Source organism: Littorina saxatilis, linkage group LG13, assembly GCF_037325665.1.
Source record: "Littorina saxatilis isolate snail1 linkage group LG13, US_GU_Lsax_2.0, whole genome shotgun sequence".
Lineage (NCBI taxonomy): Eukaryota > Metazoa > Mollusca > Gastropoda > Littorinimorpha > Littorinidae > Littorina > Littorina saxatilis.
Genome location: NC_090257.1, coordinates 25,401,545 through 25,416,815, shown reverse-complemented (window position 1 = coordinate 25,416,815; position 15,271 = coordinate 25,401,545). Strand labels below are relative to the sequence as shown.

Below are 15,271 nucleotides of genomic sequence, written 5' to 3'. Positions count from 1 at the left end.
ACGCCTGCCCGAAAGCAGCTTCCTGCCCAGAGGGAGGAAGTTGAGACTTGTTTACATTCACCGGAGACATACCAGTCTGCCTGTGAGTACAACTGTCTCGTTGTCCGGTGTCGACCCCCCGTGAGTTCCGCTTGCTAAGAGCGATAGCCTCTGGGAAAGTCGAACTTTCACCCCCCGGCCGTGGCGGGGGGGCTACTAGTTCCGGCCCAACTTGTTGTCCGGTGTCGACCCCCCGAGTTCCGCTTGCTAAGAGCGATAGCCTCCGGGGAGTCGTACTTTCACCCCCCGGCCGTGGCGGGGGGGCTACTAGTTCCGGCCCAACTTGTTGTCCGGTGTCGACCCCCCGAGTTCCGCTTGCTAAGAGCGATAGCCTCCGGGGAGTCGTACTTTCACCCCCCGGCCGTGGCGGGGGGGCTACTAGTTCCGGCCCAACTTGAACACTTTCACCAGAGAACCTGGCTACCGGTGAACATGACTAACCTGTAGAGCGTGAAAGCTCCTCGTATGAAGTAAACACACTCCTCTGCGTGCACGTCAGCCGAAGTGACTGTGCATGAAGGCGGAACCTCGATGCGTGACAACAAGCCGCGTCGCCCACTCCCGCCGGGAGCGAGCACAAAATCGACGAATGGCAACCTGTTATACATTTGGGTCGAAAACATCTCAAAAAAGGGAAGAAAAACCATCTTTAACACAAGTATTCTTTCCCACTGTGTTTGCCTTGGCTGAAGTAACCTAAATTTAACCTGCTTCAGCACCGGCATGATTGGACTCATAGGGTCCGAAATTTAACAGACATTCTTTCTTTCTTCTTTATATAGTGTTTAAAGCCATATGTACTCGATGACTATACACACTAATTGCTTTACCCACAGCTGGAGACAGCTAAATTAAGTTCCCTGCAAGATATTGCAATTTTATTTTGATCTAGATCGTCCTATTTATCTAGATTTGCCACAGAGGTAGCGTTGACGCAAGGGAAAAACCTCCGCGTCTTTGTTGACATCCTCACTTTTTCAGAGGCTAGAACAAGCTGTAAAACAAGTATATGGTCGGCGCATGGCGACATATCGTCATTACATGTTCTTATGGTGCGTTTGACATCGATTATAGACAAACTACACTTTGTAAACACGGGAGCGCGTACATATGCCTTTAACGTCGTTTTCAACCATTCAAGGCTATTTAACAGACGTAGTAGTAAGAGAAGCTGGGTCAAGAACAGAAATGGTAGTGCCTTTGCCTTTCTCTTTATGCGAACTTAATAGGAGAAACCTCAGCAGCTACTGACTAGTCTGTGGTTTCTATTTCTCCTTGTCAGCCATTGCTGACAAAAAACCAGTCTGAGTTATGATATTGATAAACAACAACCAGACCGAACAACGGAGAAAGAAACAAACGCAAGCAAAAGCAAACAATTAGAACGAGCTCACCCAAACTTGTGCATGAGAAGCAGGGACCTGTAGACGGGGTGAAACACTGTCCAGAAGACAGTAGGCTAAAAGCCTGCAGCGTAGTGTAAAAAGCGTCCGAACTACTTGGAGACTGAAGTGGGAGTGAGGTTTCAACATGGCGGCGGTTGAGTCACGCGTGATAGGTCACGTGACGGTATGACCTCGACTCTTGTATAGCTTGGGTTAGAGGTCAAGGCCGTTCTTTTTTAGGGGGTTGCTTCCCCTTTGGGGTGAAGCGTAGTTCAGTGTCCTAGCACTTTAACTGAAGTTAATGCTTTCTATGTGAGTTGCGTAAGAATATGTAATTTAATCTATATTTTTAGTATGGGATACCCACAAGAAAAGTTCAAATGCATCCATGCGTCTCCACTGATAGTAATGGTAGTTGAGCACTTCCAGTTTAGTCTTCTGTCGTTCTGACACAACCTAAAAGGGTACATCATGTCTGAACATCATCTGTAGAAGAGTGTGAAGTTTAAAGCTTAGCTTAAATAATGTCCAACAAAACCCCAGACTCTTCTGTACATTACCCATCAGCCACACAGACCTGAACTGTGAAATACAATTACTCACTAGCAATTTCTCAGGCGAGTCAAATCTTACATTCATCAAATTTTTGCAACTAGCATTGTAAATAAGCCTACAGAGATTACAAAGTTCAATTACTGCAAACCAAATCATGAAGGCTCTTCCATGGCCTGTTGTCTCTTTCTTTTATCACGGGCTTCCAAAAACCAGTCTTGAACGGCCGTCTTCAAGGTCTTGACCTGTGGCACCCGTACAGCTTCACGGAACAGCCTCTGCATGACAAAACAAAAAATAACATGAACTTAGATCATCAAACAACTATCACTGATTTGAGAAAAGTCTCAAGTTTATTTCCTGACGCCTGTAAACTTGCTAAAAATCATACAGACACACAAACTTGCATACACACCATACGCTTTTACAACACACCAACTATACTTGAGTTAGGAAATTACAACACATTGTAATCCTTGTAGAAGAGAAGTAAAAAAAAATACCTACCCTAATATTTGTTTTAACCCTTTCGCTGCCAATCAAAACTTGGGTATGTGCATTCCTGACTGCCAGGGAATATTGGAGTTTGGGGTGTAATAATTCACACAAAAATCTAGCTTCAAACTGGCAGTAGGTAGGTAAGTAAAACCTATGTTGTTTTTAAAGGAAATTGAACCAAGAATCTGTTTTTAGTGTCTAATCATGGAAATGATAATTAGTTTGGCTTATAATGATGTTTAAATATGAACTTTTGAAAAATCAGCCCGGCGCATCTTCCGGTGCCTGTGGATCAAACACAGGTGGCTGTTTTGCTCGCTCCAAGAAAGGATTATAATCACTGTCATCTACCTGTTTCCAACGAATTGTCCGAAAGAAGATCTCCCCCTTCCCCTGTCAGTATCCATAATCATTTGCACCGCCTGTAGCGTCAGTCCGGCTTTGTTTTTCCCTACTAGGGCCCGGTCGACAGTCACCGTTAGCCATTTTGACGAGTCGAGATTTCTCTCCCATACCCTGTCGACAAGGCCGAAAATAGCCTTCAAACGCAAAACCGCGTCACCATTTATGTTTATTCATGAGAATGAGGTATCCTACCAAGCCATTGGCTGCTATTTGTGTGTCAGCAGTGATGTAGCATTTCTGGAAAATCCCGGAACGGAGAAGACGGGTTTACCCGTCCTAAGGCGCTGCGGCTGCACAAGCGCATGACTGGTATACCCGTCATAAGGCAGTCAAGTGGTTAAAGTTACCTTTACTATGACTTTTTCTTTGGGGGCCTTCGGAAATTCATAATACATGTACTGTGACGTGCAGACGCATATGTGACGACATCATACCGTTTGCTAACATCCTTATTTCGTATGTAGTCGAAAATCCATGACACTGACAAATGAGCTCAGGAACTTGGCTTCTAGCAATTTAATGTTAAGCGTAAAAGCTTTGACAACTATCATTCACATGTGAAACATGGCAAATTTAAAATTGATTCCAAAGAACAAAATTTGAGACAGAAATAACTTGTTGTTTTGTAGACATGGATTTTATCTTCTTCCTAAAAGGACCAGGATGATTTTACAAATTATGAAAAACAACTCACTGTCGATGGCTTTTAGTCGCAGCGTACACCATGGTCTCTTTCCCTGCCCTCCCCCAGAGCCCCTGTCAGCAACTGTGTAGCCTATGGAACACCTTCGTCATCACAGCATCAGTAGTCGTCTTTAGTTCATGTCCACCAACCACACCGAGCTCATGGTCATGGATCTGAAACAAACAAAACAAGCCAACTGAATTCCAAAAATCAAATATTCAGACAGCTCTTCTTCACATACAAACAATTCAATCTGGAAGCATCATACTGTCACCTGGAACAAAAAATCAATAATCGCACTTGCTTTAAAAAAAAAAGTTTTCAGAAGAGCAAATGGTGATTGAGTGTAGCATTGTCATAAAATGTAATCACACACCTCAGGTGACCTGCATCAATCATTCAATACTATCTCACAAATCTTCATTTGGAAAGCACAAACATAGTTAGAAGAGAGCGTCAACCGTGATACTATTCAGTGTGGAAAAATTTTTTCTGACCCATAATCCGATGCCTACACAAAGTGAGAATCAGAACTCACAAGAAGGCACTGTTGCATGTTTGTGATTATTTGCTTGAGTGTAGCACTTGCAATTTTGAACTTGAGGAAACAGCGTAGCAATTTCTGTTACATCCCTGAAAACCTAGCAGATGGCAGCTCTGGCCACAGAGCAATATTTGCATTATTTCTCACAGATGCAATGATCACAGAAAACAAAGTGGTGCATGCATTTTCCGCACCCCACATGAGAAAAAGAGGCCCATCATTGTGCGTACCCATAAGCATAGTTTTATCATCAAAATGTGTTGGTTAAATTCACAAATGTGACCAATACGCATAAACCTTGCATGAATTCCCAGGATAATGGGAAACTGGTCATGACTGAGAACTGATGAACAGTTAAGATACACCCGTGAACCGTGATGACATCTGGCATCCTCCAAAAAGCACACACTCAAGGTAACATTTAAAGCCTAAAGAGCGTCTAACAATAACATGTCACTCTCACAAGATCTTGCTACAGTTATCTGGGGAAAATAGCACAGGCATGACTGGTCTGCTTCAACAATAGCATTCAAAGCCACCTACCAGTGATCACTCCTTCGACAGATCCATCATGTGCCTTCAACATCTTCCACACTCAACAGTAAAAAGATGACTCCATCGAACAGTAGCACAGGCTCTGGCTCCACCATGATTCTTTGGCGACCAATTACTAAATTAGTCGCATCAGGTCCATCTGCTCCTGTAGAACCTTCTCCAGCAGCAAGAACTGATGTTCATCTTGCCGTTCTGCTCTGCTCGTAGTCTTGTGTCCGCTAAATAGAAGAAAAGAAGAACAAAAAGTCATTTACATGAAGCAATACATATTTTAGACAATCTGTCGGCCTGAAAAGAAACCATCAGCACTAAAAAACAATCTGAGCAAATGTTCAAAGTAAACGTGACATCTCTATATTTTTGAATTCAGGAGAAGATAAGGAATATATAAGCTACTCACAAAAAGTTAAGGATCACTTGCACACAAATTCATAACTTTCCAAATAAGAAAGCCAATGCGTTGGTATTTGGCAAGCGTTTAATTCAATGCTTTAGTGATAACGATACAACATTTCCTTCAAGTTTGAGCAATCGTTTGGTCTGTACATGTTATCAAAGTGTGTACGTATCGAAATTTAATTTCACAAAGTCGTTGAAACCACAAGACATGGCATTCAGATGCTCCCAAAAGTTCAGTAATGCGTGTAACCGCCCTGGCTGTTCTGGCACTCGACGCAGCGAGTCCTCATAGAGTTCACCAGGGTGGTGAAGATCCTCTGTGGAAGCGCCTGCCACTCAGCCTGCAGCATCTGGTAGAGGTGCTGGACATCCCTGGGAGGGGGGAGGTTGCTCCTCACTTTGCGATCCAACTCATCCCAGAGGTTCATAATCGGGTTGAGATCGGGACTGCATGCTGGCCACTCCATTCTGTTGACTCCAGACTGCTGCAGGAAGTCGTTGACCACCCTTGCCCTGTGGGGGCGAGCGTTGTCATCCTGATGGACAGCCTGCGGTCCCATCTGCTGCAGTGTAGGCACAGCCAGCGGTCGAAGGATCTCATCCCGGTATCGGAGGCCAGTCAGGTTACCCTGTACATGAAACAAGGGTGTTCTGTGGTGAAGGCTGAAGGCCCCCCAGACCATTACAGAACCTCCACCAAAGGCCACCTTTTTTTGGACAGTGGTGTCAATGTAGCGTTCCCCTTGGCGCCTCCAGACCCTCAGTCGGTCGTCGTTGTGGTTCAGGGTGAAGCGTGATTCATCACTGAACAGGACCTGGGACCATTGCTGACGTGTCCACCTCACGTGACGTCTTCAGAAGACGCGGCGTGCTGCCCTATGGGCTGGAGTTAAGCGTGACCGTACAGCTGGGCGACGAAAACGGAGGTTAAACCCATGAAGGCGATTCCGTATGGTCTGCTGGCTGATGTTGATGTTAGTAGCCACCCTCCGCTGCCTTCGAATAATGCTGGAAGAGACTGTTTTTGTTTGCAAGGCTAGTCGTTCAATGAGACGATCTTCACGTGTAGTTGTCTTCTTTGGTCGCCCAGGTCTGCGTCTTTCCTGGACCCTCCCAGTGGCTGTGAAACGTTGAATCAGTCTGACAATGACCGAGATGGACACGTGAAGTCGCCTGGCCACTTCTCATTTTGGGACACCATCTTGGAACCATGCAACAGCTCGTCCCCTCTCAAACTCGTTCAATTTTCGTCGTGGAGGCATTGTCAGATAATGCCTTATACTGGTGGTATGTCTTCTCAAAAAGCCAAGCAAGTGACAGCATCTCACACATAAACAGCAGTGCTTGCTCATGCATAATGGTTTTTCCATGTGGCTTGTGCAATGTGTTCGGGATGAACGGTCCAAAACAAGGTCCTTTTTCGCAAGTTTCCGCTTTTTCTTTTGCTACCAAGCTCAGTAGTAGAAAATCCCGTGCAATTTTCCCACTAACACAACATTGCCCACTTACAGCTGAACAAGAATTCATAACACTTTGGTTTGACTGAGAAATAAATAACAGTAGCGAACTGATTTTATTGAGCACCTGTTTTCTCATAGTGATCCTTAACTTTTTGTGAGTAGTGTATATTGCAATCAATTTTTAAAGGGGCATACAGAGTGGCATTTGATGGGGTAAAAAGATGTAGGGACTCAGCAGTTGGAGATGAAAATTTTTGTGTGTATTTACTTCAAGCAGATTTTTTTTTTTTTTTTTTTTTAGACAGAAGAACAAACACACACTAAAAATCCTTGTTTAAAGTTGAACTGACCTTAACTTTTCCTCCAAACACTAGAACTTTTTGTATTCATTCAAAAATATTCATCAAAAAGGTTAAATTTTAAAATTCAATTTTGCAGACTTTGGATGAAAAGTTACTCTTCTCTGGCATCCCGCGGACACAGTTCACACTTTCTCATCAATGAGATGCCTGTGTTAATTAAAAACAAACATCAATAAAACTATTAAAATAAAATAAAAATTTAAATATAAAAATAAAATCGACCAACCGCCCCCACCCGATTTTTTTTCCCTTTGCTGGAAACAATACATTTGTTTCAATAAAAAAGAGAAAGAGATCAGCTGAATTTGTTTGACACATCTGGTTATAACTAAAAGAATAAAACACAAAATAAGCCAAAGTCACAGAACAAAAAGACGCTGTCAGTGTCACTATCAATGACTCTGAATGAGACACTCATTGCTATCGAGCCATACCTGTTCATCTTCACCTTGCCGGGACGGAACGACAGTCTGCGTTACTGGCATCGGTGGCGGTGTTAAGGTCACTGTCCATCTCAGCTTTCTTCACCTTCAGTTCAAACAAGCAGTGAGCACCGTCATACTCAAGTCAAAGCTTTCTGAAAAAATAAATACTTGGAAGTTAAATAGGATCACATTGAATGATTGATTCCCAAACCTAACAGTAACAGTAACACGCAAACATCAAAACTGGAATATTAATTATTAAATATAAGCATCTCAATTTCACTAAATTAGTATATTTATTTTCTCTGTGATGTATTTTTTATTTTTATTTCAAAAAAATCTGTTTTTCAACTTTATCACTGCACACGCTGACACAGCCTCTGCCTGCCTCTCTAGTCTATGCATGCCTCGGGAACAAGGGTAATTTTTCTCTTTTCCGAGACTCAGACACAGAATATTCCACTATGACTATGAGTCTTCAGTATGCAGAACTGAAAGTTGAACATCTGTGGAAAAATAAAAAGATACAAATAAAAAAAAAAGATATACGAAGAGCCTATTAGTATTACTACTAAAGCTCCTGACAACTGCTGCCGCAATGACTCGACCAGATTAGGAACCAACCAAAGTTCACCAAGAAACAGACAATGAGACATAAAATGATAAACGAAAATTCAGTTTTTATGGTGCCGTGAGCGACCCGCGAAGCGGGATTCGGATGGTATTTTCACTCTTCCACAACTCCTTAAAAACAAACCACTGCATCAATCAACTTTATGTTTTTGGAAAAGTTAGTTCATTCATCCATCTTTCAGACAAAACAAACATGAATGAATAGAACAGTGTTCTTCTAGGCGAAAAAAAAATCGAAAGTGTGAGAAATTCTCTCTGCCATCAAACTCGGAAGCCGAAGCCGCGAGCTATCAAAAATTCAAATTCCCAAATCTTTCCTTCAGTTGATCAACTTACCTATTCTTGAAAGAAGTCAATCTTCATTTCAGAGAGAAGGATAAGATTACCTTGCATCCAATAAGCAAGTCAAAAATACAAGTCAATATGAAGAAAAAGCAAAAAAACGCCGATACAATGTGGATTTGACAGACTTCTTGCCAACAGGAAGTTGGAGATTTTCTGATTGAAGTATGTCTGACAGACAAGGGAAATAACTTCAATAAATTGCTCTTTTCAGTCAAGGTAACTGTCTCCCCTGAAATTGAACTTTCATAGAGATTTTCTTCCAAAGCAAAATAAAATAAAATGAAAATATGCTGAGAACAAATTTTATGTAACCATTAACATCAGCCTTTATTTTGAGTAGATAATTAGTTTCAAAGTTACTTTAGTTTACATTTTTTTTGTTTAATCTGAATTTTTTAAATGTTTTTATCGTTTTGTTATGGGTGTTCATATAGATTTCAGTTATCTTTTCTGTTCATATAATATTTTTATTATGCTTTGCCTAGATTTTTCCACGACATTATTTTGTGGAAAGCTGATTCCTACAACAATACCAAATCCCCATTACAATAATTATATTACATGTACATGCTAAAACAATTATAATGATAATACAAATTAAAATAATCATATTTATTTTAAGATAAAAATAATCAGGATAACAATTAAGCAAATAAATGTTGGTAATAACAAAATGATTAAATAAAAATTAAATGGGAAAACCATTACATAAAATAAAAATATTTTTATTAAACTTTTAAATGCATTTTTTTTTTAACCGAAACTGTCTTAAGATAAACTGAAAAATAACGGATTGAAAGTTTTTATGCAATTTTTTTTCTAAAAAAAAAAGAAAGAAGTTTTTGAAGAAGAATAACTATTCATAACCAAAATTTAAAAGTAAATATTTTTTAATAACATAAAATATAATAAATTATTTCATGAAGTAAATGCATAAACCCACGGTATAAAATTAGGAAAAACAAAAATTGCAATCACCTTTTCATTGAATCCATGCGTGCTAAACACTGCGTGGTGAAGTCGTTTCGAATGCGACAATCTGCGTAAAAGTTGGCGAAAAGTAACGCGCGCGAAGCGAAGGTGTCACGAGGCCGTACGCATCCCCGCATGAAAAACGCAGAAATAACGCATGCGTCACGAATGAATTAGGGACTGAATCATTGAATGAATTAGGGACTGAATCAAACTTCAGAGACATCATTACAATTTTTCACAAAGACTGATTTTCAGCAAACAGCCATGTTTACCTGTACAAATGTATCAGTGCTATCACTATGACTATGAGTATGACAGTGTGGTAACTGGTAAGCTTAGTATTTGGTTCGAGCACAGGCGAAAGGTATCGTCCACTGGACCACCAGACTACTTTCATACTCAATACTCATAGAAAGTTGTGGTCCAGTGAAGGATACCTTCCGCCTGTGGTTCGAGACAGAGACAAAGTTGAAACTTAATTCGAGAAGCCAAACGGCTGACGAATACTTACGTATTTTGAGCAAACCCCACACACGTCGACCACAAGTTGATGTCTGCTGGAGTACGTAGTCATAAAAACGTCCATAAAGCTTGGTTTTGAAACGTTTCTTAGCACGAGTTAGATTTATCCGCCATTTTTGATAACATTTTACTGCACATGGCGCATGCGCGGTCTGCGCGACGTTACCAAACTATCGCCGGCACAGGCCACTGGCACTGATCTAAAAAGAGAGACTGACAAGTACAGGCACCTTATGGTGACTGATAACCCGACAGGCACAACCATGCTGTTGTTGTACGTTGTTGTGTTTTGTAGTTGTTATATTTAGTCAAGTTTTGACTAAATATTTTAACATCGAGGGGGAATCGAAACGAGGGTCGTGGTGTATGTGCGTGTGTGCGTGTGTGTGTCTGTGTGTGTGTGTAGAGCGATTCAGACTAAACTACTGTACCGATCTTTATGAAATTTGACATGAGAGTTCCTGGGTATGAAATCCCCGAACGTTTTTTTCATTTTTTTGATAAATGTCTTTGATGACGTCATATCCGGCTTTTCGTGAAAGTTGAGGCGGCACTGTCACGCCCTCATTTTTCAACCAAATTGGTTGAAATTTTGGTCAAGTAATCTTCGACGAAGCCCGGACTTCGGTATTGCATTTCAGCTTGGTGGCTTAAAAATTAATTAATGACTTTGGTCATTAAAAATCTGAAAATTGTAAAAAAAAAACAAAAAAAATTATAAAACGATCCAAATTTACGTTTATCTTATTCTCCATCATTTGCTGATTCCAAAAACATATAAATATGTTATATTCGGATTAAAAACAAGCTCTGAAAATTAAATATATAAAAATTATTATCAAAATTAAATTGTCCAAATCAATTTAAAAACACTTTCATCTTATTCCTTGTCGGTTCCTGATTCCAAAAACATATAGATATGATATGTTTGGATTAAAAACACGCTCAGAAAGTTAAAACAAAGAGAGGTACAGAAAAGCGTGCTATCTTTCTTAGCGCAACTGCTACCCCGCTCTTCTTGTCAATTTCACTGCCTTTGCCATGAGCGGTGGACTGACGATGCTACGAGTGTACGGTCTTGCTGAAAAAGTGCATTGCGTTCAGTTTCATTCTGTGAGTTCGACAGCTACTTGACTAAATATTGTATTTTCGCCTTACGCGATTTGTTTCAAGTTCAGATGATGAGGCCGTGTGCCAAAAGCAACTAATTACAAGTCGCGTAAGGCGAAAATACAATATTTAGTCAAGTAGCTGTCGAACTCACAGAATGAAACGCAATGCCATTTTACTCGTAGCATCGTCAGGCCACCGCTCATGGCAAAGGCAGTGAAATTGACAAGAAGAGCGGGGTAGTAGTTGCGCTAAGAAGGATAGCACGCTTTTCTGTACCTCTCTTTGTTTTAACTTTCTGAGCGTGTTTTTAATCCAAACATATCATATCTATATGTTTTTGGAATCAGGAACCGACAAGGAATAAGGTGAAAGTGTTTTTAAATTGATTTGGACAATTTAATTTTGATAATAATTTTTATATATTTAATTTTCAGAGCTTGTTTTTAATCCAAATGTAACATATTTATATGTTTTTGGAATCAGCAAATGATGGAGAATAAGATAAACGTAAATTTGGATCGTTTTATAAATTTTTATTTTTTTTTACAATTTTCCGATTTTTAATGACCAAAGTCATTAATTAATTTTTAAGCCACCACGCTGAAATGCAATACCGAAGTCCGGGCTTCGTCGAAGATTACTTGACCAAACTTTGAACCAATTTGGTTGAAAAATGAGGGCGTGACAGTGCCGCCTCAACTTTCATGAAAAGCCGGATATGACGTCATCAAAGACATTTATCAAAAAAATGAAAAAAACGTTCGGGGATTTCATACCCAGGAACTCTCATGTCAAATTTCATAAAGATCGGTCTAGTAGTTTAGTCTGAATCGCTCTACACACACACACACACACACACACACACAGACATACGCACACACGCACATACACCACGACCCTCGTTTCGATTCCCCCTCGATGTTAAAATATTTAGTCAAAACTTGACTAAATATAAAAAGTGTGTGTGTGTGTGTAAAGCCGAGCGGTGGTAGCTTCACGTAGCTCCTAATATGGACCGGCTCCTAATATGGACCACCTCCTGTTCTGAAAAACTAACGGCGCTTGAGCGCTCAAAAAAGTTTTGTTCGCTGTATTGCAGAAACACAAATCTCAAAACCGTTAGGCTTTTTCTCTTTTTACATTTAGTCAAGTTTTGACTAAATATTTTAACGTAGAGGGGGGAATTGAGACGAGGGTCGTGGTGTATGTGCGTGTGTGTGTGTGTCTGTCTGTGTGTGTGTGTAGAGCGATTCAGACTAAACTACTGGACCGATCTTTATGAAATTTGACATGAGAGTTCCTGGGTATGATATCCCCATACGTTTTTTTCATTTTTTTGATAAATGTCTTTGATGACGTCATATCCGGCTTTTCGTGAAAGTTGAGGCGGCACTGTCACGCCCTCATTTTTCAACCAAATTGGTTGAAATTTTGGTCGGGTAATGTTCGACGAAGCCCGGACTTCGGTATTGCATTTCAGCGTGGTGGCTTAAAAATTAATTAATGACTTTGGTAATTAAAAATCTGAAAATTGTAAAAAAAATATTTTTTTTATAAAACGATCCAAATTTACGTTTATCTTATTCTCCATCATTTGCTGATTCCAAAAACATATAAATATGTTATATTCGGATTAAAAACAAGCTCTGAAAATTAAATATATAAAAATTATTATCAAAATTAAATGTTCCAAATCAATTCAAAAACATTTTCATCTTATTCCTTGTCGGTTCCTGATTCCAAAAACATATAGATTGATATGTTTGCATTAAAAACACGCTCAGAAAGTTAAAACGAAGAGAGGTACAGAAAAGCGTTCTATCCTTCCCAGCGCAACTACTACCCCGCTCTTCTTGTCAATTTCACTGCCTATGCCGTGAGCGGTGGTACGGTCTTGCTGCGTTGCATTGCGTGCATTTTCATTCTGTGCGTTCGACAGCTACTTGACTAAATGTTTTATTTCCGCCTTACGCGACTTGTTATATTTAGTCAAGTTTTGACTAAATATTTTAACATCGAGGGGGAATCGAAACGAGGGTCGTGGTGTATGTGCGTGTGTGTGTGTGTGTGTGTGTGTGTGCGTGCGTGTGTGTGTGTGTGTAGAGCGATTCAGACTAAACCACTGGACCGATCTTTATGAAATTTGACATGAGAGTTCCTGGGTATGAAATCCCCGAACGTTTTTTTCATTTTTTTGATAAATGTCTTTGATGACGTCATATCCGGCTTTTCGTGAAAGTTGAGGCGGCACTGTCACGCCCTCATTTTTCAACCAAATTGGTTGAAATTTTGGTCAAGTACTCTTCGACGAAGCCCGGGGTTCGGTATTGCATTTCAGCTTGGTGGCTTAAAAATTAATTAATGACTTTGGTCATTAAAAATCTGAAAATTGTAAAAAAAAATAAAAATTTATAAAACGATCCAAATTTACATTCATCTTATTCTCCATCATTTGCTGATTCCAAAAACATATAAATATGTTATATTCGGATTAAAAACAAGCTCTGAAAATTAAATATATAAAAATTATTATCAAATTTTTTTTTCGAAATCAATTTCAAAACACTTTCATCTTATTCCTTGTCGGTTCCTGATTCCAAAAATATATAGATATGATATGTTTGGATTAAAAACACGCTCAGAAAGTTAAAACGAAGAGAGGTACAGAAAAGCGTGCTATCCTTCTCAGCGCAACGAATACCCCGCTCTTCTTGTCAATTCCACGTGCACTGCCTTTGCCACGGGCGGTGGAGTGACGATGCTACGAGTATACGGTCTTGCTGCGTTCAGTTTCATTCTGTGAGTTCGACAGCTACTTGACTAAATATTGTATTTTCGCCTTACGCGACTTGTTTTCATTCAGTTTGGCAGCGTTCACTCTAAACGGCTTTGCCGCCGAAAACGGACTCGTTTCTGTCCACAGCCAAAGCTTTTATCACACAAAAATTGCTCATATATGACAGCTAAGACCGCATTTGTTACATTTTAGCAGGGTTGACCCCGAGTTTTTACCGTGCAAACAAAAAATATTAGCAAGATCTCAAAGTATGTGCGAGTCCCCTAATATGGACCACCTTCAACAAATCGAGAAAAAAAAGCTAAAAGCTATTTTCAATAATTCATTGAAGTTTGCTGGAAATAACCTATAACTAGTCCTCGAGATTTAAAAAAAAAAAGTCTTCTTTTCGTGGAAGTTGATAATTTCACTTATTTTCACTCTGTCAGTTTTTGATAAGCTTCTTTAGTTTCCTGGTGTGCTTCAAATAATGCTCTCATCAACCCGAAACAGATCAATCTAAAGCATATTTGAATTAGACTGACTTGTACACTAAGTTGTATCATGTTATTTTGAAGTATAGGGGGCTTTTTACAGTGATTTGTGAAGGCCGCTTCACTGATCCATATTAGGCGCCCAGGCTCCTATTATGGACCATTTGTGATTTTGTCTGTATTTAATTTTTGTTGAATGTTTATCAAAGCTATTTCACTCTAATTAGGCCTAACGGTTAACCTAAGAGAAAAGGACTACCAAACACAAAATAAAACTTCTTCGCAAGAAAACAAGCTAGTTATCAGCATGAAACAAAAAGTGGTCCATATTAGGAGCCCTTCCTAACTGTCTGTGTCTGCGTCGAAGATGTTACTGTGAATGTGTTTTTAAAAGACATTTGTCAGGACGGCATTCAAACCACACGCACCAGACACGAACCGACGAACAAAATACTTCTGACAACAAAATGTAAAATCAATTAACAAGAGTGTAGTAAGATTCCAAATTGTACTCAGACCAAACCAACAATCAAATAACATACATGGGTTCTTTCATATATATGTGTGTGTGTGATGATGATAATCAGTTTTAATGTCCTCTTAGAACTGCAACTAGCTTTAGGACAGGTAGAGTTAATATGCTTTATGTGGGGACAAGACACTGAACAAACATGCAACCAGAGAACACATATATGATCGTGTTATAATTATATCTGGAAGTCTTTTGCGATATTTCAAAATGGGGATGGAAGTAAAGATTGTGTACGCGGAATATGGTTGGACTGGAGCGGTTTTGTAGGCTTATTTTTTTAATTTTTGTTATGTGGGATATTGTTATATTTTTGGCTGAATAGGTAAGTAAATAGATAACTGGAAAAATAATACAATGAAGAAGAAAAAGCTCGGTGTGAGGAACGGAGATCAGGGTTTTTTAAAACAGATATCCTATTTCAGCCTTCTACTATTGAGAGACACAGGGTGTATGCTAGCTTCCATTGAAGCGTGCAATGTTTATCTAAAAAAAACCTCATGGGGTTTCAGGTTATGTTCGTTGACAAGGGTGTGTAGGTTGCAGAAATCTTGCTGGAGTGATTGGCAGCGGTC

The 15,271-nt window shown here is 39.7% G+C and overlaps 1 long non-coding RNA gene across 1 annotated transcript; it reads right to left on the bottom strand.

Annotated features, from left to right (window-relative positions):
- Nucleotides 1-1,764: 1,764 nt before the first annotated feature.
- LOC138945358 (uncharacterized) lies at nt 1,765-7,460 on the bottom strand. Its single transcript, XR_011448973.1, has 4 exons — nt 7,319-7,460; nt 4,652-4,881; nt 3,574-3,737; nt 1,765-2,254 (listed from the first exon to the last, which is right to left on the bottom strand). It is a non-coding gene; the product is annotated as an uncharacterized lncRNA (long non-coding RNA).
- Between the last annotated feature and the right edge of the window lie 7,811 nt (nt 7,461-15,271).